At 59.9% G+C, this 23,167-nt stretch overlaps 1 long non-coding RNA gene across 1 annotated transcript in view; it reads right to left on the reverse strand.

The window, feature by feature from the left end:
- Positions 1-1,639: 1,639 nt before the first annotated feature.
- The window catches only part of LOC147192229 (uncharacterized), a 29,546-nt gene continuing 8,018 nt past the window's right edge, over positions 1,640-23,167 (reverse strand). The window contains exon 2 of the long non-coding RNA XR_015103180.1: positions 1,640-5,363. This is a non-coding gene — a long non-coding RNA (uncharacterized LOC147192229). The remainder of the gene's footprint in view (positions 5,364-23,167) is intronic.

Genomic DNA, 23,167 nt, shown 5'->3' on the forward strand with positions numbered 1-23,167 from the left:
AGCAGAAGGGGCATTCTTGTTGACGTTACCGTTGGCCCAATTGAGAATGTCCCGCAGGCCAACTTTGACCCCGACGGAATCTCGCGGTCCGGCTCGTCGTTGACGATGAAGGCGACAGAAGCCGCCTCTCGGCGGGATGTCGGCCGGGACGGACCAAGGAGCGTTTGACGGCCGGTCGCAGACTTGGAACGGGCGTCCGATGGCGTGTTTGCCCCGTCGCGGTGATGGATGAGCGCCGGGGCCTCTCCTTGTTCCGCACCCTGCCGCGAGCTCTAAGCGCCGGCCGACGAAATTCAAGCGCGGCGTGTCAAAAAGAGGGGCCGGGTCAAGCTTTCCCGGACCGTTCGATCGGCAAAAAGCAAAGGAGCCCGCCACGTTCCTTTCCGTCAGTTCCAAAGAATGGAAATCAACGCTGCCGCACTCTCGTCACCCTGGCTGGAGCCGTTTCTGCCCGTGCGTCTTTGGTCAAAGTCAAATGAGCAAAAGCTTGTTGACCGAGAGGGTGATGTGTGGCCATTCTCTCGCCACCACCCCCCCACCCCCCTTTGGCTGTTCTTTTGAGCACGTGTTTTGCGCGGCCGACAGCTTGACACCCTCTGCCGAAATTCATCAGCGGCGTAATGAGACGTCTCGGAAGGTAAACCCCGCAAACGTCGGAGGAAGAAGCGCCTGCGAGCCTGACCTCACTTTCACCCCAAACACACACACACACACAGCGCCCCCCCCCAAAAGAAAAAAAACCCCAAGACAGTTAATCGATGGGGGCAATCTACCTTGAAACGTTTTACAAGCCATCACTTGAACGTAACGCTTCCTCGTTGCCAGTCGCGAAAAGCCGCATGGGGTCGGGCTAGCTTTTGATTTTTCCAAACTAAAAGTGATCATTCAGAATTCTTCAGCGCGGTTGGGCCAGATTTGCTCCGTCGGCCGGCCTTTGAGGTGGCTTTCTCAGACGGAATTCCGAATCCGGGAGTGAAGCGGCCCGTCGGGGACGGGCTCCGACCGGGGAAAAAAAAAAAGACTTTCCATGGGGCTTTGATGAGCTTCCCCAGTCTCCACTTTGCTGCAACTGCCTGTGTATTTGCTTCCCTCAGTCTCGTCTTGGATAACATTGAAATTCCAAATGCGTGTCTCAAGGTCAAACTCATATCCACTTCAATGAAAGTAGTCCCCAGCTTTCCGTTTTGTCATGATGTCTATGTTTGGAGTGTGACCTCCCCCCGCTCCCCCTCCCTGTCGTCCTGCCCTCCCCAAACTCTCCCACACCGCCTCGCCCCATCCCCACCCCTTGACACTGCCTCTCTGCATTGATGCCCATAATTACCGCTGAATGGATCCGCACATTTCCCATGGATGTCAGCGGTGCCTTTGGCCTGCTCTGGTCTCCCCCCCCCCTCCCCCACACACTCTCTCTCTACTCAATGGGGATTGTTCAGTTAATTCCGTTTTTCGCGGCCCTCTGAATAGGGATCGTCGGTCAGCATGGAAGGATCACTCTTTCTGTACTTTCTGGACACATTTATTGGAGCACTTTGCAGCAGAAGTAGTCGTCGTAGATGTAACAGAAGTAGTTGCAGAAGCAGTAGCAGGTAATAACCTAAAGCACACATAAATGCCGTAAAAAAGGATGTAACTCGAGTTGACATTAATTCATACTTTTATTTTAACAATACATTTAATGAATACTTTAATCAACCATGATTTCACTCTGTATTATTACCGTCATCGTTATTCATTCTTTTAAACGTAAGAAACCATACAACACAAACATATCAAGTCGACTCGACCAAAAGAACTACAAGTCCCAAAGGTCCAACCCGGAAGTGGAGCGCCGGCATGATGAAGCCCAGCCGCAACGCAATTGACTTCGTTTAAACATCAAATTGCAGCCGGACAAACATGACAGCCATGCAAAAATGAGCTAAATAAAGACACCGCTGTTCTAGCAACACTTGAGCCCACGCTGTTTAAATTGCCGATCGCGAACGCTAACCGACTGCGAGTGCATAGCGATGCGGCAAACATAAAGCACAAAGGACACAATGCAAAGCAGACAAACAAAGCAAGCGATCGTGATCGAATCTAAAAGGCAACTTTACATATCTGGGAAAGAAAAGCACACGCGTAGCTTACCATTGGGCCATGCCGACGACGAAGCGAGTGCATTCACCGACGTAGCATAATGCGACGCTGCTTTTTAGACGTCGCGCGAACGCTCACCTGTCAGTGGCAGCCCCGCCCCTCTTAAAGGGCCAGGTGACCCCAACGGGGATTAAGGGCAGGATGGAGAGAGTGACAGACGGCGCTTGTCCACATGGAAGGACAAGCGCTTTTGATACGCCATCAATTGTCGCCTCTGCCGACTGTGAAAAATCCAGCGGGAAAAAGGGACGGCACGTTGATTCCCGCCAGAGGCGAGCGGACGGGCGTCGTGGCCAGTGACGCCTTGGGGCCCGCCAATACCCGTTAGGCCAAAAAGCTGGGGCCAAAGCGGCGGCCCGCGCGGCGCCGAAGCCGCGGAAAAGCGACGCTTCGATTCGGGCACTCGGATCAAGGGGAAAAGACGTGTGGGAAAAGAAGTTTGTGTCGGCCCGGGGGGGGGGGACGGGCGCGCATGTCGTGCTCGGCCGGGTAATATACGTCGAAGCTCGACGTGACAGCTGGAGCTCCTCCAGGAGCGAGCGCGGTTAACCGTGTCATTTTCTCCTCAGATGCGGCTCGGCTTTTTGGGAAGTTGCTCGGAGGCGGCTTCGGGGCGGGCCGTTTGGAACCGATGAGGTTTGGCTCCCGGCGCACTCGCAATTATGGCCCCATTAACGAGACGGTGACGCTCGTGTGAAGGCGGCGCTGCCCGACTTGACTTTGGAGGCTTTATTAGCGCGGGTCACGGCGGGCGCCCGCTTCCAACGGCGACAACCGTTTCGGATGGGTTCCATCGTTTCGATGAGGCTGCCTTGTATTGCGGAGCGGAAGGAAGGTGCCTTTTTTTTCTTTTTTGCAGACTACGTTATGGTTGGACAATCGGGCTGAGCCGACACGCTGCTCAAGCTCGGGGAAGTGCATGTTGAAAACGGTGATTTGTCCTGCCGCGACGTTTTAAGGCAATCTGTTGCGGCAAATCCTCAATCGATGCCAACTATTTGCTTGCTTTCGGTGACGTTTTCACGGCGCAAAGGGCTCGACCCGCTACTCGCGACACCTCTCACGCTCGCGTCATTTGAATGCCGTCGCCGCGGAAAAGGATGAGCGTGCGACGCGCTCATCCGGCCACGTCGACGTTTCGCGACCGATCGGAGAAAAACCTCCTCGTCCGTTGCGTTCTCCAAGCGCCATGTGAAGAAGTCCTTCCGAAACACAGGCTGGGACTTTGGAACGGATTGCTGCAAAAGCCACGCGGCCTCGCCATGCGTTTGAGGCGCTCCGACGATCTTTACATGGAGCTGAAACGCCGTCAAAAGCTTTTATTTCCACGCACGAACGGCAGGACGCGTTGACATTCTCCGAGCGCAGCTTGCTCGGTGTACATTTGCGTCATTCGCGCTTTTGCCGTGCCACCGGGGTGAAGGAAAAGACACTCCCTTGCTGCGACTTGCAAACGGGGAGTTGAGAGTAGGGTTTTTTTTTTTTTGGGGAGCGGCAACAAGGGTGCCCGCCCCTTCATTTGCGCTCACTCTATCACGTCCCCCCCGATTGTTTACTTGGCCGACAAAAGGCAAGGCCGGCCGAGCTCATTATGGGACGGGCGGCCGGAACATACTGCCGAGCGCCGCCCCGTTTCATGGGACCGTTGCCTCGGCGACGCAGCATCCAAGAGGGGCGCTCTGACCGGTCGGGTGTCTTCGGAGGAGTTTGGGGAGGGCGGGTGGCATGATGTCACCCCCTGGCACGGAGGGGGCCAATCAAAGCCTGAGAAAATGATGTCACCTTTTGTTGAGCCCTTCCATTCAGGACTATACGAGTGCAGTGAACTGAGAGCTCATCTTTCCCCCGTAGTGCGCGCGTGCGTGTTTGGGCGTGCGTGGCGGGGCTAGTGGGTGGGGGGGGGGGGCATAAAGATGTCATGAGGCTCGACTTTCAAAATATCCAGCCTTCAAGTGACCCCCACCTCTTTTTTTTTTTTTTTTTTTTTTGCTTTTCCTCCTTTTCCCCACGTGCCGCCGATCTTGCCCCCGGCAAACGTCGGCCGCGTGACATTTTGGATGACTTGTCACGAGGCCGGTCGAAGCAAACGATCAGCGTGGTTTCGAATCTCCCGCGGCAGCTCCGCTCCACTTACGCTCCGATGCACGCCGCTCCTTTTGAGCCCGTCCCTTCCCGCGATCATCCAAGAAGATTCCGTCCGAACGATGATCGGGCGCTAATTTGCAATTGCGACCGGACGCACGATGAGGATAGGACGCGCTCCCGACGCTATCGCCGTCGAGTCCGACCGCAATGGAAACGGATGCCGTCGACGTGCCCCGATTTTGGAAACAAAAGCGCTTGGGCAAGAAATAACATCAGCGAGAAGATTTTGGGGGGCGGTCGTGCGCACCGCCGGATTTGAATTTGAGATTGGTCACCAAATTTCACGCGAGAAAAAAAAAAGAAAGCCTTTGCAAGACTTGATGCTCCCAGAATTTGACGTTTGGTGTCGTAAGTTGCCACCAAATGATTCAACCGCTCACGTTCAAATAACAAATTCAAATCATCTTGCGTCCTTTTTTTCCTGTCAATATTCTCCCGGGGTGAGGCGCTTGTGCAACGTTGTCTTCGTGTCTCAGCGGCATGTGAGTTCAGCGTCAGATGACACATCCGTTTCGTTATCGTTTCAGTCACTCCGACGGGTTGGCGACGAAGAAGAGAAGCTAATCGAAGCATGGGATCTTTTTTCTTTTTTTTTTTTTTGCAGAGCTCTCCATCACCCCAGTCACCGTGCTCTAAAAACCGGCCTGGGTCTCCGTACCAGAAGGAAAATGAGGGCTGATTATTTTCCTTTGGCGGTTGCGGCGCTTGTTGACGTACGCCCGAGAAGGCGGCGGATGCGACATCGATGGGAGCGGGAGTATGAAAAGCAGATGGCCGGACGGGAAAACATTCATCCGGGCTCAGCGCAGAATAAATCAAACAATCGGTCCGTCCGTCGCGGCCGGCGGCGGCAAACCTGCGGCGCGTTCGCCGCCTTGGCTTCTCTTTTTTTGGGCGCTTGACTGATCGGTTTCATCATGTCTGAGAAACGGAATCCTTCCGCCCGTCCTGCTGCGTCGGCGTCCGAGAAGCTGAAGCTGAACCTTGAGGGCGACGCCATCGGCATCTGTCGGACCCCTCGCCAGGAGGAAACATCTGCTTGATGGCCGCGTCCAAAGTGGGATTTACTCTTGATCCTAGACACAAAATACAGAAAATAATGATTGACCAAGGCCTACCCCACAAAAAAAATCCAATAAAAATCAGTCGGGCAAAAAAACGAGCAAATTTTGCTCGTTCTCCGGGGTCGACCGCGGGTGAGGACGGGCAACGGTAAGGCCCCTCGGGCAGTCTTTGCTATCGGTCTTTTCCGATGTACTCGCACTTATGATCAGAAAAACGCCGTGCGGCATTGCATTTCTAAAAGGAAGTCAACTCCCCAAAAAAGAGCGATGGGCAAAGCGGGAGCTGGAAAGCCCGATCGGAAGGAAGCCGCCGCCCGCTTTTCGACCCGCGACCTTTTGCCCTCCGCCCGCGCCTTCTCCCCGGGTTTCCCCTCGGCCTCATCCTCGGGAGCGCAGCCAGCGGCGCGCGTCCCGACCTGCCTCGCCGTCTCGGCACGCCGGCCCCCCCCGCGGCCCCGCCTCCCCCATCGAGCCGTCTGCCGCGCCGGCTTGTTTGCGGGCATCCGGCCGCGCGCGCAAGTTTGGCCGTTATTTACCGTCGCGCGCTCGTCCCCGTCGGCTCCGAGCGCCGCACGTACGCGGGGCGCCCTCCGCGACGTGCCGTCATCGCGGCGCTTTGAAGGTGACCGGCGCCGCGGCGGGCGATGGCGGCGCATCTCCCCGGAGCTCGTTTGAAGGCGATACGGCCGCGCCGCCGCATTCCTGTCTTGACTCGAACTTTCATAGCATCCCGCTGAGGCGAGACCGCGCGCTATCGATCGGATCGGCCGCTGCGTCGCGCGGGCTACTCGCGCTTGTTCGGAGTCAACAAAGCTCAGTTTATACAAGGAGAACGCCGGCTGAAGATGACGCGCCGAAATGGCCCGGGAAGTCCTCGAGATCACGTCTCCGCCCGGGGCCGAGAAATGGGAGAAAGCGCAGATGAATATCGGGTCGCCTGCGCCAACACGTCAACTTTCACGCTTCTCGGGGGTAGAAAAAAAACAACAAAAACACGTTTGAGATGCGAGTCGGGCTCTCGCGGAGGCCGCCGACGCTCACGGCAAAAATAAAGACGTCAATGAATACACACAAATAAGAGCGACGACGGGTAAGTTCTCCTCAGCGGTCGGCGGCGCTGTACTGCGGCAATTTGACGCATTGGCGACTCGGCGCCCGAATGGTCTTTGTCCCCCCTTTTTTGTCCCCGTATTCAATGAAAAGCTAGAAAAGTACGAGAGGCGTTTGGGACTCCGTACGGATGAGCCGTCAAATGACCGGACCGGTAGCGGCGGCTCACCGGGTCGCGGTCGCCGTCGGAGACCCGGCGACACGGCGGCGCGTCTCGGAACCGAGCTCGGTCAACCGTCGGCGCGATGCTTTTGAGTCACGCCGTCTCAGGCCCGTTTCCTCGGGAAGTCGGGCGCCGTTTCCCCGGCGATGCGGACGCCGAATCTGAGAACTTCCCGTCGGAAAAAGCGTCGCCTTTGTTTGAAACTCGAACCCGGGCTTCAAATCTTCAAAATCCGGTCGCAAAAGATACTGTGGATCGAAAGCATAATCCTTCCCGAGATGCACGCTTTCCGGGCCGCCAGCAAAACTCTGATCGGAAGCCACGCGCGCCGAAGCTCAGCCCCGGCGCGAAAGCCGCACTTTGGACGCCCCGACGTCAAATCATCTCCTGGCTTTGAAAGGCTAAAAACACTCGCTCGCAGCCCCGCCACCGCCGGCGCGGTGGCCGAACCGTTCCGACGTGAGTCCGGACGCGCTCGGGAGTCGGCCCAAAAACAGACAAACGGGCTCGAACGCTCCCGATCTCCTCGGACGGAAGTGGCGCGCGATCGGCAAAATGAGAAGAAGCGAAGCTTCGGAGCTCCATTGCCGGCGACCGCTTCGATACTTTGAGATGATTTCCGATGCTCCGTGAGCTCACGATAAAGCTGCCGCCACGGAAAATGCGCAAGCGAGCGTTAGAAAAGTGGGCCCGCGCCTCGCCTTCTTGGTCTTCGCCGTCCGGGACCGAAGCGAGAGCTCCGCCGGCGAAGACGACGAGCGCGCGAGTAAAGGCCACCCGTTTCTTTCCTTTGTCAAAGCCGATCAGTAGGCCCGCTTTCAAGCCGGGCTCGGCCGGCCGCTATTCCATGAGCGGCGCGGTGGAATGAGGCGCTTGCAGCGACTCGCTCCGCGTGTCTTTGGCAGGAATGCAAAATGATTCACCTTCCGTTCGGGTTACCGAGCGCGGGGGGGAAACGCAGACTTTGTCTCGCTTTCGAGAGTAGCGGTCCACTCTCAGAAATAGCGCAAACCCAAGGTGCATATCGTCACCCAAGGAACAACTCGAGTCTTCCAAACTTGCCTCCAAACTGGACTTTTTGGGAAGCAGACAGCGGATTGAAATTCTCAGAGGGAAGCTCGAAATGGCCAGGCCGGAACCAAGCCGAACTTTCAGCCGTGACAACATCGCCCCGGCTTCAAAGGTCAACTGCGAAGGGCTGGACGCTTGATACGCAAAAGCCCAGTTGAAGCCCTAACCCTCGCTTGAAAACCGGCCCGGAACTCGAAGCTCGTCTTGAGACCGTACCCGAGCCAATCTTAATCCAGGCCTCAAATCTTAAAGCAACCTTTTTGAGCTCGCCTCACCGGTCGGCGTGCGTTTGCCAATGACTATTCCTAATGCGTACGCTCGCTCAGCGGTCGGAGAGTTCTCAGCCACCGCGTAAAAACCTTGCCGCCGTCGAACTTTGTGAAATCCGGAGCGCCGGAGGAAGTACGAGAGCAAACTTCAACGAGGCTCGGCGCCGCCGGACAACATCGGCACCGAGCAACCGGCAAAAATGAAAAGTGCTTATCCACCAATCGCCGCGGTCTTGGCCGTCACGGCGCTTGGCAAAATCCTAAGCCTAGGACCCGGTGTCCTCGGAGCCTCGGAGGTCATCGCGTTTTGACCCCCCAACGATGAGCCGTCAGGATCCCGTCAACTCCAGTTCAAGTCAAAAGGCCGAGGGAGGTCGTGGCGGGCGTTCTGAGCGGAAGCGGGTACGCGCAACCGTCGGGGTCGGCCGGGCTGCAAATTCCAGTTTGGAATGGAAATTGGAGGGGATCGTAAAATGACGGCACAAATGACCACGCGCTTCCCGGCCTTGGGTGGGGGGGTCAAAGAAAAGAAAAGCAAGTGGCAAATTTTACCGGCTGACAAGCCAACCGACAGTTATATTGAGCAACAACGGCCGAGGGTTATTATCTTGTCGGCAACAAAATGAAGCCGATGAATTGTCTGTCATTCTTTTTTTCTTTTTTTTTTTGCCTTCCCCTTTCGGGCCATCGAGAGGCAGCGAGCGCCGGTGCCCGCAGGAGCTGCCGATTGTTAGTTTTGGAGTCAAGGTAAACAGCCTCTCTCCCATGGTGGGCCCGTACCCTGCACAGAGTAAGCACATGTTTCCCATTGTGGTTAACAGGAAGGCGGGGGGGCGGGGCGGGGGCGGGGGCGGGGTTGGTGCTGGGGAGCGAGGAGTGAGGGGGGGGGCGGAATTCAAGTGTAGCGCGAGCCTGAGCCACAGTCACGTACACCCCGCGGTGGGATCGCAGCACCGCCGAGGACGGCTGATGCAGCCCAGTCGGAAGCGTTGCTGGAGCCGCCCGAGCCGGCGGGCCGGATTTCAGGGCGGGGGGGGGGGGGGGGGGTTTCTGGCTGAGGGCGTACGCGTCAGCTCACTGACAGATCCGCCTCAGAATGGTGAAAAGGTGTTGAAAGCAAGCATGACTCTTCAAGGAAGCCGGGTCATCTTCCGTCATGGAAATTTCCCAGATCGGAAGCGGCGTGCAAGGTCAACAAATAATTGGGGGCAGGAGGCTTCGTGCAAGTATGGAATCGCACAGCGTTATCGTGGCCTTCATTTAAAAAAAAGAAATACAGCGGTCACCTGCGTTCTGACCGCGTCACGGACGGGAGGCCGGATTGGCGCTCGAGCGGGTGAGCCCGCCTCGGCCGCCCGGCGCCAACACGAGAGAGATTGCGCACCGACAGGCTCGACTTTGCGCTCGCTCGGTGAAATTCTCTTGATTTGATGTTTATTTTGACAGTAGACCTCCACCGGGAAAGGAAATGCACGGCGTGAAGCCTCTTTTTTGCCAAAGCGTGATGCGGTTCGGGTTCGCTTCGGTCTGCGCTCACGAGGCAAAGCAAAAAGAAACGGCAGCTCGCCCGTCGAGAACAACTCGGTCGAGTCGCCTTGCGTGTCAAAAACTCGGCGACGGATAAGCCTCGTTCATCGTGCCCCGGCATCTTCCGACATCCCGCAGAGTCTGCCGTCGACAAAGACGGAGACCCCGAACAAAACATCTGGTTTGAGGCCGGCAAAACGGGAGCTTTTCGCCCCCCCCCTCCCCCGCCGCGACCTCCGAGTCCAATGGGCCACATGCAGGTAAGCACAGAGGACGGTTTTTGTTCAGGCGAGGGACTGTGACCGCGCGGCCAATTAAAAGGACGATTTCAAAAAGGCAAAGAGTGCGACGGCCCATTGAGGACGCTACGCATGGTGGAGCATATCTGCATTTACCACAAGTTGCCAATTAAGCGACACCCCGTGACACCTCGGCTGTGAACACTTCAGCTGGAAAGTTCTTCCTGGCCCCCCCCCCCCCCAAACAAAAAAGTACACGGGGGATGAGGGGCGGCAAAACATTCGTCGTTACCCGGCGAGTCGATCGGGATTTGACGAGCTCGTCGTTGGCCCGTGCGACACCGCCGCGGGCGTTTGGGCGGACAATGTCTTCTTCGGTGAAGCGAAGAGCGCAGCGTTTTCCAACGGAGCGAAACGCCGAAGACGGCGACGACGCGTCGCCCTCCGCGGCTGTCTGGCCCAAGACCTTGCGCCGCGCAAAAGCCATCCGGGGTGCGCCGCAAAAGAACTCTTTCAACGCGCGCTCGGCGCGGTTCGGGCCGGCGGGGGGGGGCGCCGGGGTCGGACCCGCGCCGGAGCTTTCTCCTCCGTCTGCCCCCCCCCTTCCGACGCCCGCCCCTAATCCCGGCCTGAAAGCCCCAGACGCCAAGCAGCTCAGGGAAGACCACCTGCTCATCCAACTAAATTGCACTCAGCGAGGGTTGCGCAGGAAATGGAGAAAATGAAAACGGAGGCGTGGAGGTCCAAAAAGCAAAAAAAAAAGAGGAAATAAATACACGGCTGTGATCTCGGCAAACAAAGGAACAAATTGCGTTCCGGCGCGGCGGCGGCCGAGGGTCAAACTCGCCGCGGAGCCCCGCTCGGCTGCGCGCATGTCCAAAAGGCTTCCTTGCCTTCCATCGGGCCCTTTCATCTTTTGCTCCTTTTGTATCGGGCCGCACTTGTCCGTCCGCAATTGCCCGTCATTATTCCGAATAGGAGTCGCGTCGTGACGGACGCCGGCGGTCCCGGCGCTCTCGGGGAGGCGGCTCGCCGAGATAAAAGCTCAGCGGAGAGGCCGCGCGGCGGCCAGACGACATCGTCCCTCCTCATCCTCCGCGCGAGAGGTGCCGCCGACGCGGCTTTCATCATGAACAAAGACCCTATTTGGGCCTGAGCGCCGCGGCGGCGGCAAAGCCCTCTCGGAATTGCTCTTTATTACTCATCGAACAAAAAAAAGAAGAATCGCCTTGATCGGGGTCTAAACATAGCTGAAAACTCGCTCGGCTCAGCTTTGTGAAGTGAACCGTCAACCCGACCCGGCAAGTTCGACAAAATGAAAGAGTCGACGGAAAGACGTCTTTCTGATCACGGGATGCGCAAAACGGCGTCAAGGATTCCCGCCTGAAATTGAAGAGGAAGGCGGCCATTTTGAGTTGAAGCCGAAATTCCGCAGCTCGCAGCTTGTCGCGTTTCTACTCGAGGGGACTTGCCCAAATGAGCCCCAGTTCCGAGCGCGCGTCCCGCGATCGGAGGCGCGAGAACAGCGACCGGCACCGTTAATGACGGCTCATCGGCCGGGGCCGTTTGCCAAAAGTTTGAAAGACGGCGCGCGGAGCTGACGTGCGGCCGGGGCCATCGAGCGATCGCGGCCTCCCTCGGCTTAGCGCCTGCGCCCCCCTCCGCCCCGCTCCGCCGGTCACGCAGCATCAGCTCCCGTCCCGAGTCCGGACACTGATTTATGGGACGGGAGGATTACGGACAAGCCGGCCGTGAGGACCACCCAGATGGCGGCGCGGGGCCAAGCCTCCCGACCGGCGTAGGCAAATCGTAGCGGCTTGAAAACGAAGACCGTTGCGCGTTATTTGGAAAAACCTTCTGGAGCATTGATTTTTTTTCTTTTCTTTTCTTTTTTGTTGCTTTTCCCGCGGCGGTCCTTTCACGTCGTTCGTAGGACGGCGCGGAACCTTGGCGGAGAGCTCGCGGCGAGGCTCAGGGGCAAGGACGCGGCTAACGTCGCGTAGCCGGCAACGTCCTCCCGGCGCAAGGGCGGAGTCTCTCCTCTCGCGAACCGGGAAGAAGCCTGCCGAGTGACGTTCGAGACGGCGCCGTCGGAATCGTAGTTCCGCGCGTCGGCGCACCGTCGCGCGGCGGGCTCAGCCGACGTGAGCGCGGATACGTTTCGATTTCAAAAGCGCACGCCTCAGCCAAAAAGTCACCAAAGGGAGACGAAAGGCGGGCATGGCCGCGGGGCAAAGGCCCGTGTCGCAGCAAACGCTTTGACTTCTTTCGTTGTCGGATCCGTTCAAGCTTGAGCGGAACGTCAAAGCGCGTGGCGCCGGGCTTTTGGACAAAATCCAATTTGACGCTCGCCGCTTGCGCGCAGGATGCAGCCGATGAGAAAAAGGAATCCGTTGGATTGCAAAATCGACTTTTTCTTTTGTTTGCTTGCTCCCCCCCCCCCCCCCCCGAACGTGTCCAACTTGGGTGCGCATCTCGTGTGGTCCCAGAAGCCGGCAGCTCACTGAGGATTTCATCACCCACCGCTGATTCCACACAATCGCAATGTTTAGTGATTCACACGCAGGCCCGGACTGGCCCGACTTGCACTCGGCGCACTTAATAGTTTTCTGATTTTCGTCCGGAGAGAGCGAGACGAGGAAACGCCGAATGAAAGGACGTGGCCGCGGCTGGCCGGGGCGCGGCGGAACCCGACGTGCCGGTCGGATCCGCTCGGCGGTAAGATGGGGACGCGCGGCGCCGAACCTTCTCCAGGGGGACAAGTAGGCCACATGCGCGAACGACATGCGCGCGGCGGAGGCCGAAAGCGCAAACAAACAACACTTGCCTGTTGATACGTGCAGGCCGTGTTGGCGGGGGGGGGCGCTTCCGCACAGCCTGTGCAAGAATTGCAAGAAATGACTCGCCGTGCGGGGACAGGCCCGAAGACGGAGTCGGAAAGGAGGCCTTTGCAGATAGCTTTGCGGCGAGGCAACAACCGTGACCGCCGTGCGCCAATTTATGGGGAATGCGGTCGCAACGTGACAAGAGTCGCCCCAAATGGCAGGCTGGCCCAAGCTTTTTTCCTGTTGGAACGGCCAACGTGACATCACCGAGAGACATTGTGCAAAAAAACTAAACAAAAACAACCCACCATCTTCAAAATCGGGTAATACGGGTAATCACTTCTTCACATCCGAACGTTCACCTCGGCTTTTTTGTTTGCCTTTTCCGCGGGGAACAACCTTCTCTGACAGGCCGGCTAGTTTCGGTGAAGGAATCGGAGACGTGGAGTGGGCCAAACGAGCGTCCCGATTCAAACTCGTTGAAACGAGCGCAAATGCGGGGTCATTGTGGAGAAGAACAGCGCGGGCAGAAGAAAAGCTCACCCACTTCAACGCTCGATTGTTTTGTCGTCGTGGTTTATTAGATTTTTTTTCACGGGGAGCGACGGGTTCGGTTCCCGCGCCGAGCTTGCGTGTTCTTCCCGCGCCTGCCCGTGCGGCTTTTCTCCGGGTACTCCGACTTCCCGCCGGGTTCCAAACGCATGCGCGGCGGCCGAACGCATTTGGGCGCGACCGCGAGCGCGCGTGCTCGTTTGGCGATGCGTGCTCCGCGACCGCCCGCGGACAAAGACGGCGGCCGTTTTTCCCGTTGCCAAATGCGGCGCCCGTGAACGTGAGATACGTTTGCGTCGAGCTTAACGATTTGCGTAGAGAGCATCGGCGACGAGCAACGTGTCGCGCGGCGAGTCCGCCCAAGCCTGCTTTCCCCACACGGTTGAGGAGCACGGGTACTTTCCGGTCACGTTTTGCACCCCCCCCCCCCTCCCTCTGAGTGGTCGCTGGGAGAAAACAAATTCCTTCCCCGTCGCCGTGGAGATGAGTCAACGGCATGTCGGAAGGGGTAAGCGCGGGGGAGCAGAAGGGGCACGGGCCGGACCGCCGCCGTCAACAATTCATCCCCGTATCCGGCCCCCAAACGCCGAGTTCCGTCCAGTCAATCGAGGCGGCGAGAGGGGGGCGCGGCCCCCGGCGTGACGCGTGACCGGCGCCGCTTATCGGAGGGTTTCGTACGCCTTTGTCCAAATGGAGGCCACCGCTCGTTCGAAGGTCTTCCGCGTCGGGACGACGCTTTGAGCGTCTTTGGCGAGCGTCTCGGCGCGTCGCTCCGAGGCTGCGGCTCGAAAAAGGCCCAGCGGGGAAGTCGGCGCGACGTCAAGCCGAGTTGAATTGAAGAGCGCTTTCAAGGGAGGACGGTGCGAGCGGACGTACTCGCCGTCGCATCTGCGCCGACCACGGAGGGGCGAGGGCCGCTTCCCGGAATTCGGATCCCCTCCCTGCGGACGCAAGAGAGACACGGCGTCACCCGCCGACTTCACGTTCAAGCGGCGGCGGCGAGCGACGGCCGTCCCCCGGGCCCGCCTCCCCCTGCGGACGGCAAGCGGCGTGCTTGACCCCAATAACACGGACACCTTCTGGCAGACTCCCGTTCAATCGTTTGGTTCAAAGCGAGCAGAAGCGAGTGGCAAAGGCACGAAAGCTTTTGAAACGTCCGCAACGCGTCCCTCGCGATCAACGGCAACGGCGGATGCCTCTCCTCATTAGAAACGGAGAGGAGGCCCGAACGGGAGCCGCTTCCAAAACGCCGAGCGCTCGGCGGCGCCTGGCGACGAGGGCTCAGAGACGGAAATGCCACGCCGGCCCAGGGTGGATGTCCTCAACGTCACATCCGACGGCGGAGCTTCAATCGAACACGACAAAAAGGGGCAAGGCCTTTGCCGAGGTCAACTCTGGCATGACGGCCGCCGTCGGCGCTTCCTTTTCCGGCGGGTTCTCCCGGCGCCGCTCAACATGCGGCGCCATATTCAAACGAGGGTGAAAATATCCGAATTGCTGCCGCTCGGAGCCATTCCTCCAAGCGGGCGGCACCTTCGCGGAAGCGGGAGAAAACAAGTCGACGGGAAGAAAAAAAAGAACACCTCCTCCCATACATCAGGAAACTGCCATTTGAGGTTGGCCGCCGATGGCCGTGAGGTGGTTTGGGTCTATGAAAAAGTAGCGGGGGCCTTTGACGAGCAGTCATCCAAGAGAGGTAAAAGGTAAAAGGTGGAATTTGCTGAGTCACTCGCTGAGAACAAAGGACCCGCCCGTGCGAACGTCGGCAAGTCTCATCCGGTTCGCGGGGGAACGAGACGCGGCTCTGGCGTTTGCCATCTCGGCGCCGCCGTTCGACCGGGAGAGCCGCGACTCGGCCCCGCCGCCATTTTCGGCGACGGGCGGATTTTGCCCGGTCTCGGCACAGGACCCGAGCGCTCGCGATGCGCCGTTTCTGCTCCAAAATGAGGCGGAGAAGTACTTTGATTGAGTGGCCTCTCTCCCCCCCGCTTCCGACGCGCATTTGGCATCTTCAAACCGCTGATTTTTGGAGTCTTAAAAACCTCGGCAGCAACATAGCGGGAGGCTTGAAAAACGTGACGACGAGGCGCTCTTACGCCGCCGTCCCGGCACAAAGCCCTGGTCGGACTTTGAAAATGGGATTTAAAAAGCCCCCCCCCCCCCCGTTTCTGTGCGACGGGCACGCGCCCTTCTCGTACGCTGCCAGCGGCGTCAAATGGCGTGGCTCCGTGCTGCGGAAGCCGCGACGGTTAGCCGGAGCCCCCGCGCTCCTCGCAAGTGTTTTCATTTTGCATCGCCGCGTTTTTTCTGTTGAATAAACAGCCGAGAGTGTTCGGCAACAACCGGGCGGGAAGCCGCGAAATGCACAAAGCCTCCGGCCGATGGAACGGCTCTGCGCGAGTTGCGCTTCGGGGAGGACGCGGGTGGCGGACTCGGGAGGACGCCCTGGAGCCAGCCCGAGGCGCGAGTGGAGCGGAAGCGGCGCGTCAGACGCGAAGCACGCGCAGCCGCCTCAAAAGACAAGCGTAAACACGGGCCGCGTCGGGGATTACGCCCGCCGACGGCGCCGCGGGAAACGTCGGGCAGGTGGAGCCGTGGCGGCGGACGCGCGCCGTCCCCTCCGGTCTCCGCTTTACGTGGTTTTTTTTTCTTGGGACTGACAGCTCATCATCTCGCCTCGCCTAGCCCCCGGCAGGCTCAAGCTATCGTCAACATCCGCAGGCCTTCCTCACTCGCTTCGCGTGTATGTGCTCAACTCGCGCACGGGGATGATCGCGCTGCAACGGCGCGGCCAAAAAGCCCCGCGGCGCAGTCGCGCACGCGGGCTCCTCGAGCGTTTCCATTCAGATTGGCGGGAGAAGACGAGAAGCCGGCGGCGGAGGGGGCCGACCGGGGGACGAGGCGTCCGGGATCCGCCGGCTCCCTCGGCGGTCGCGCCCCAACGCGGTGTTTGGGGAAGACGGAGAATTTCGTCACCGAAACGTCGGGGTCAAAGAAGGTACCGCTGCATTTTTTACAGAAACAATTTCTTCTCGGCGCAAACAAATGGAGCCGAATCCCGGAACGGATTGCGGTCAACACCGTAATAGGATTCGCGCATGCCTGTGCCCGCCGACAAAGCGACCTCACTTCCTTGGGGGGGGGGGGCTCATAAAAGCTAGAGCGTGTGCGTGCGTGCGCGTCACGAGGCGGAAGGGCAGCCTCGTGTGCTCGGTGACGTGCCAAGGCCGTAAAAACAGGACGTTTGCTTAAGAACGGCGGAGGAACGGGCCGCCGTTGCAAAACATTCCCGCCCGTCCGTCAAACGCGTAGCCGTCGAGCGCGATGGCGGCAGCCGGCGAAAAAGCCTCGCTGACGAGCGCCGCGATTGCCCTCGCGGGGTGGATGACTCGCAAGTTTGCTTCGTTGCGAGCGCGTCGGCCGTTGCCGTTTGGCAGCTCGGCTGGGAAACTTTCCATTGGGAGGACAAAAAAAGACACGTCTCCCTTTGGGCGACCGACCGCCTTTTTTTGCCGGAGGTGCCGCGGCGGGATTTTCAAGCAAAAAGTTGCCGTCTTCCAAGAAACGGCCGCCGCCCCCCTCCGGCTAGCGACGGCGTCGCGTACTCATCATCCGATATCCATTCGAGACACTTTGAACCAAAGCAACAAAAGCTTGTTTCGGTTTGCGCACCGTTGGCCAAACTTTGACATCCTCAGCGGTTGCGTGGCAGCCATCGCAGCCATTTTCACTCCTCTTTGACTTTCTCGCTTTTTGTCAGCACGACGCGCAAGTCGCGCCGCCGCGCGATCGTCACGCTTCGCCGACGCAAAAGTGGCGTCGGCCCTCTCGGACGGCCTCGTTTCTTTGCGACGCGGCTCCTCGGTCGTGCCGCGTGGAGCTTTTTTAATGATGTTTGGCCCGCTCGTTCTTACGTAACGCCGACAAAACAAAACAACGGCGCCCCGCAAACAAAGGACGGATCGGCCGCTTCCAGTGCATTGGCTGGAAATGCATCAAGTGGGGACGAAGCGGAAAGAGAGAGAGAGGAGCGGGGCGAGAATGCCGCCCCCCCCCCCCCCCCGGGACAGAGCAGCCCTCGGGAGATTTGCATGTGTGTTTTTCAAGAGGGGTGCTCATAAACAACCATGAAAGGGGCCCCTCCATTCAGCCCACCAGCCGAGATGCGCTTCAGTGGGCCCGCCGCCTTTTGTTTTGGCCTTAAACATAAAAAATAAAATAAAAAGGGGGGGGGGGGTAGATGGTCTTGAAATCTCCAAAGCCTTGTGATGCCACTCGTTTGGGTGCCCGCTCAGGGGTGCAAAAAAAAAGAAAAAGGCTTCAGTGTCGCTTGAAGTGATTTAAAAGATGGTGGGGGGGGGGGGGGGGGCTCTGCCCACAAATCCTGTTTGGGAGCAACCCCGGGCAGGAGAATAGGGGGGCAAAGTGCCAGGGGAGCCATCATTCTATAGTATGCAAAAAAGTTGCTCTCAACCTCACGAGTGGCGCGGAGGTTAAAACAAAAGGCGCCGAGCATTCCTCCGTCGGGGAGTGGGGGGGGGGGGGGGGGGGCATACGGCGGCGTAGCGCGCGGGGTCAGGAAGTGCGGCCCACTTCCCACGCCGCCGCGCAACGCGCCGAAGCCACGGAAGTAAGCGTGGCGCGCTCACGTCCCAAAAAGAAAAAGGCCGGCATCCCCGTGAGCCGTCGCAATGAAAATAAAGCCCACTTCCTCGTCAGCGCGGCAAACGTTCTGACCAACGGACCGCGACGCACCAGGGTGGAAAATGTCGACGTCCTACTGCGGGAAATGCCGGGCTGCGGCGGCGATGGAAAGTATGACGCCGTAAACGCGTGACCTTTGACCAAGGAGACGCCTCGGGACGACCGCCGGCTCGGGAGGAGCCCGCCGGAGGGGCGGACCTCGGGCGGGTGACGTTTGAACGTTTGCTCCATTGTTGTTCTATGTTCGGTCCCGTCTCCGCCGGCCATGGGGAAGAAGATGGCAAAAGGCACGGCGGCGGGCGGGGCCGGACCGCCGGGGACCCACGTAGCTCGGACGCCGCGAAAGGCTCCGTGAAGCCGCATCTGTTTTCCATCGGGCGCGCCTTTGAGAGCTCAGCCCGGGCCTCGCCGGAGCGCCGTCGCCCCCGGCCGGCCGCGGCCTCCGGGAAATACCTCTTGGTGACGATTGCGCCTGCGCCTGCGCCTGCGGCGGCGGGGGGAGGGACTCACCTCGCGCCACAGCCGATGTCAAGCGTGACGTTTGCCCCCGGCGTGACCCCTCCTTGCACAAGCAACGCCGCCGAGCCTCTGCGGAACCGGTCGGTGGCGAAATCGCGCTCGCTTGCGCTTCCCGTTGCCGTGGGGACGGCGCTCGCGAGCCGGCCCGCGCTCGGGAACGCCGACGCGCTCGCTAATCCTTCTGCGCGCGGCGGCGCGTCAGTCGCCAGGAATGCGCGCCGCCTCGACCGAGCCGTCGTTCCCGTGCCGACGCCGCCCTGCGGGCACTGCTGGAGGGAGCCGACGCGCCAGATAACAAGGAGGCTCCGGTCGCCGCCTTTGCTTTGTCTCCAGACGGCTTCAAATCAGAAAGCTCGCCGCTACGCGTGGGCAAAAGCGACGTCGGGCGGCCGCGAAAGGGAGGACCGGCTCTCAAGGAGCGCCGCGCCGTCGGGGCAGCGGGAAGTATCCCCCATTTTCCATTCAGTCGCCGTCGGTCTCGGAAGAGGGGAGGGGGGGGGGGCACGCACTTGCACTTGAAGAAACTGCCGCTCATCGGCTTGTTGGAAATGGGGGGAGCCAACGGCGGCGCAGAGCCGCGTCCGGTTTCACCGCCGCGCTACTCCTACGAGCCATGACGACGATCCGACGGCGCCTGTCGGGGATGCTCGGTTCGCGTTCGCTTTGGATGGAACCCCCCCGGAAACGGCGCAATGGCCACCGCGAGGCAAACCGTCAGGCTTGCAATGGCTTTTTCAGGCCGGGCGGAGCCGCAGCCAGCGAATTCCACGTGGCTGGCCTTTGGGGGGCCGAATTGTTGGGGGGGGGGGGGGTGCACAGGTTGTCGGAAGCTGCGGATCAAGTGAAGCGCCCGAGCGATAGCTTCCGCCCGTTCGCGGAGCTCGGGACCCGCTCCCGTAATTGCGCAATGCAATCCAATTTGCGGCAACGTGGCCCACGTCAGCTTGGAGGAGTTCTCGTTGAAGACGAGCGGGACGAGAAAAGACAACGGCTTGCCTGTCTGTCTCTCTGAAGGAGCGACGTACGCACCGGCGCGGCTGACGTGTGAGGCCAACGCGGATCTGCGCCTGTACACAAAGGGTGAAGGGGGGGGGGGGGAGTTGTTGTTGGGTTTTTTTCCCCCCTGGTTATTTCCTGGCCACACGCCGCAGGAATGCGCATCCTTGTCGAGGCGCGCCGTCGTGTTTACATGCGAGGCTGCTCAACAGGAGCGCGTTTGTGCTTCTTTTAATGACTCCCAAGTACGTGCTGGTCCTCCGACGAGAAGGCCATTCAAACAAAAGGGGAACGCCGGTCTCGGGTCTTTGGCGTTTTGACGGGCGAGCCCTCGGGCGCCGCCGTGTCATTTTCGCCCCGCGCGGCGGGCCGAACGGCCGCCCCCTCCTTCGCGCTGCGCGATCGTCATCGCAATGACGCAAAGACGAGCGACGTGCCGTCCCGTGAATTTGGGTGGCTTTCAACTTCCCGTTTGGCGCTTCGTTTCTTCCGCTTCCCGCCGCCGGTCGAATGCGCGTTTGCATTGCGGCCGCGAGAAGAACGCGCCGCTAAGTGGAAGCGCCGAAAGACCCGGCCTACGGCCAAACGGCTTTGTCGCCTTTTTGTGCGGGAGCGCAGATGTTGGAATGACGGAACAAAGCAACGTGCGGGTGCAGAACTTCCTCCCGCCCCCGCGGAACGTACCCTTGACATCCCGGCGCCTCGCAACGAAAGAGGCCTCGTCTCCGGGTCGAAGCCTCGGACCGCGAGTCGACACGTCTCGGTGCGAAGGCGCCCTCCCTTCGATTGCGCTCCGCGGATGTCCGGCAAGTGTCGAGTTTCTTTTTGGAAGGAGACCGACGGAGGCGGGGCGGGGCCGGGCCAAGCGGGAGTCCAACGCCAGCGGTCGCGCCGTCCGTCAATTCGGAAATGGTTTCGGCAAAAAACACACACGCCTGGTTTGAGTCGCCTCCCATGTAGGAAGGGCCACGCGGAGGGGAGCCGGAAGCCTCCGATTCTCACTTCCCGCTTCTGCCGGAAAGGTGATCCGCCCGCTCGGGGCCTGCCGCCGAACGCCGGGGACGGCGCGTTCGGCGCAGGGAGCCCCCGTTGTCGCCCCGCGGCCCCCTATCGGCACCCCGAAGGCCGCGCCGGCGTTTCCTCATCAGCCAAATACAATAGCATTCAATCATGCCGTCGGGCAGGGAAGGTCGCAACGGGGGGGGGGGGGGGGGGGACTCGTGCGGATATTGTAGGAGAATGCTGAGAGATGAGGATGCTGTGTCAAAGCGATTCATTCCTCGAGGCCCTTCATGCTCCCAGCTCGCCATCGCAGTTGCCGGACAACACGCCGAGACGTGCGAAATGCCTTCCATGGTTTGTTTGTTCAACGAGATTTGAAATGCGGAAGGGCAACAACCCTTCTTCCTTTCCAGAGCGTGGCTGCACTGCAACTTTGAGCGCAAAAGGAGGCGAATCAACAGTGTCGCTGCATTTTGCCTCAACTGACGACTGGGAGCCAAAACTTGCAATCCTCAATCAAGTATTTCAGATGGCTCGAAAAGCCGAACAAATTTCAACCGGCGCCGCATCCTCCCTGTTCAGCGACAAACAAGAGCGCGACGCGCGGCGCCAAGCCTGCGGGGGGGTTTTTTGCAACAACGGCGGCCGCTGTATCTTTTTGTTCTGAAATGCATTTCAGGCGCGCCGCCGTTCAACTAGGCGGCGGAAACGGGGCCCGCGCCGACCGAGGGAGACGATAGGCGAGGCGTGGGCGAGGCGCTAATGACAGGCTGTCGCAACTCTCTTAATTGCTTTTGCTGCCCGCGAGCCAAGTCGGTGTCAGTTGAAGCGCTCCTGCGAGGAAGAACTCCGGCCGACCCGAGCGGCGGAAAGATGAGTCACCCGGCAGCGCCGCGGGGTTGCGCTCGGCGCCTTTCCGCGACTCGTTTCGAGAGCGCCGCCCCGTTGATCGGAACGTCGTCGCGAGGCGCGCGGCCGGCCCTCCCTCGGCGCGGCTTCTCTTTCCCGCCGCCGAAGAAACCCGCGAGTCGGACCACTTTCCACGTCATAATCCCGGTCGCCCGTGTCTAATCGCCGTAAGCGGATCGGCGGCCGCACGTGTTCGCGTGCGAGATTTTGCCATTTCCGCTCGGCTGCCGGCACAGGCCGGGAATGCAGAGGTCGGTGCCGACGGCGTGACGGAACTTGGATCCCTTGCCTCAAGTTCAGCGAGCGCAACTCCCTTCCGCGACAAAAACCTTTGGGGACGGACTTTGACGGCTCCGCCCGGAACCCGCTCGCGAACGAATTGACAAAAGGGCGCCGGCGCTCCGTATTCACGCCGACGGGGAGGCGTCCTACTGCAGCTCGGTCGAGAAAAGGGGCGCGCCCGCGCTCGGCCGCCATTTTGGCATCGCCCGGGGAAGAAGCGCAGCGTCGCGACGGCAGGCCGCCGTATCGCAGAAGTCGATGAAACCTTTGGAACATGACATGCAAAGTCAACGCGAGCACGCGGGGAAGCATCGGCCGTCCGAAAAGTCAACAGAACGCCGGCTGCAAAATGAAGCGCGCGTCAGGCTGAAAAACAAAACGAAAAAAAAACCCTCATTCCTTTTGTCGCTCATCACATTTGAAGTCCAAAGGTTATTTGAAGTCCGCGTCGGGGAATTTTCCCTCCACGGTGACCCGCTGTTAACTCGTCAAATTCACGCCTGCGCGCACGCGCGGGCTTGTTTGTCAGTTGCGGCTATCATCTCGGGCATGACACCTGGCGTTCGGCAAACAAGTCTAAACTCATCAAGCAAGCGGATCCCGGTGGTGTCGGAACGCTAACGTGACGGCCAGATGGCCGCGATGTCGACGGCTCCGAGATAAGGACTCAAGTCAAAGCGTCCGGCCCATCGCTGGCAATGCAATTGACGGCTTGGGAATGGCGTCGGATGTCCATCAAATGACGACGACGACAATCCTTCCGCACCAAAGGATCCCAAAACGAGACGATTGGCCTTCCCAGCTCGTCAATCGACATCCCGAATTAGGATCGCGTATGTGGTTTACGTAGCTTTTCAGATGCTAAGAGAGGCTAATCATTCACGTCCAACGGTCAGGTAGAAGCGCGTGGCGTCGGGGATCAGAATTTGGGGGGGGTGGGGGGGGGCGATGGGAATACTTGAGTGACGAGGTCAATACAAGCCACCATTTCTGACACGGCTTTTCGTATTGGAGCTTTTGACAGCCGCCCCCCGCCCCGCCCCCGCCCCTCCCCAAGTGGCTTGCGGAGCTGCGTCGACATTCGCAAAGCAGATGTCTTCTTCGGGGAACTCTGCGACAGGCGGCCCCGCCGACACCGCGAGAGCGTCTCGGACAAGTTTCCCGTCCTCGCGGCGCCGATCGGTGCCAAAAGCGGCCGGGCCTCGGCTCCTGTCCTGGCGCCGCTCCGGCCGGATGAGCCGCTACGCGCCGGCTCGCCGATCGGTCGCCGTACCAAAAGTGGATTTGCGGCCTTTCAAATAGCACGGCCTCAGACGAGCCGGACGCCCGGCCGCTTCTGAAGCCGGCCCCAGTTCGCCGGCCACGCGTCGCCGCCATCTTGATCCCGCCCGAGGCCAGACCGACGGGCTCGGTGGTCCGCGCGCGACGTCCCGACGCACCGGCCCGTATAAACACGGCCGGGGCCCGCCCGAGAACTCCTTTATTTCCGGACACGTCCGGGTCCGGGACCCGATCGGAGCGAGGGAGGGAGAGAGATCGACCAAAAGCCGAGGGCGCTCGCCCCGCTCGGCGTTCTTATCTGCGCTCCGGTCCAACGATCAAGGAACACCTTTTCAAACGGAAACGCGTCGGTCACTTGCGGCGCCGA

This window comes from Hippocampus guttulatus, chromosome 16, assembly GCF_054856545.1.
Source record: "Hippocampus guttulatus isolate MCC_2025c chromosome 16, RoL_Hgut_1.0, whole genome shotgun sequence".
NCBI lineage: Eukaryota > Metazoa > Chordata > Actinopteri > Syngnathiformes > Syngnathidae > Hippocampus > Hippocampus guttulatus.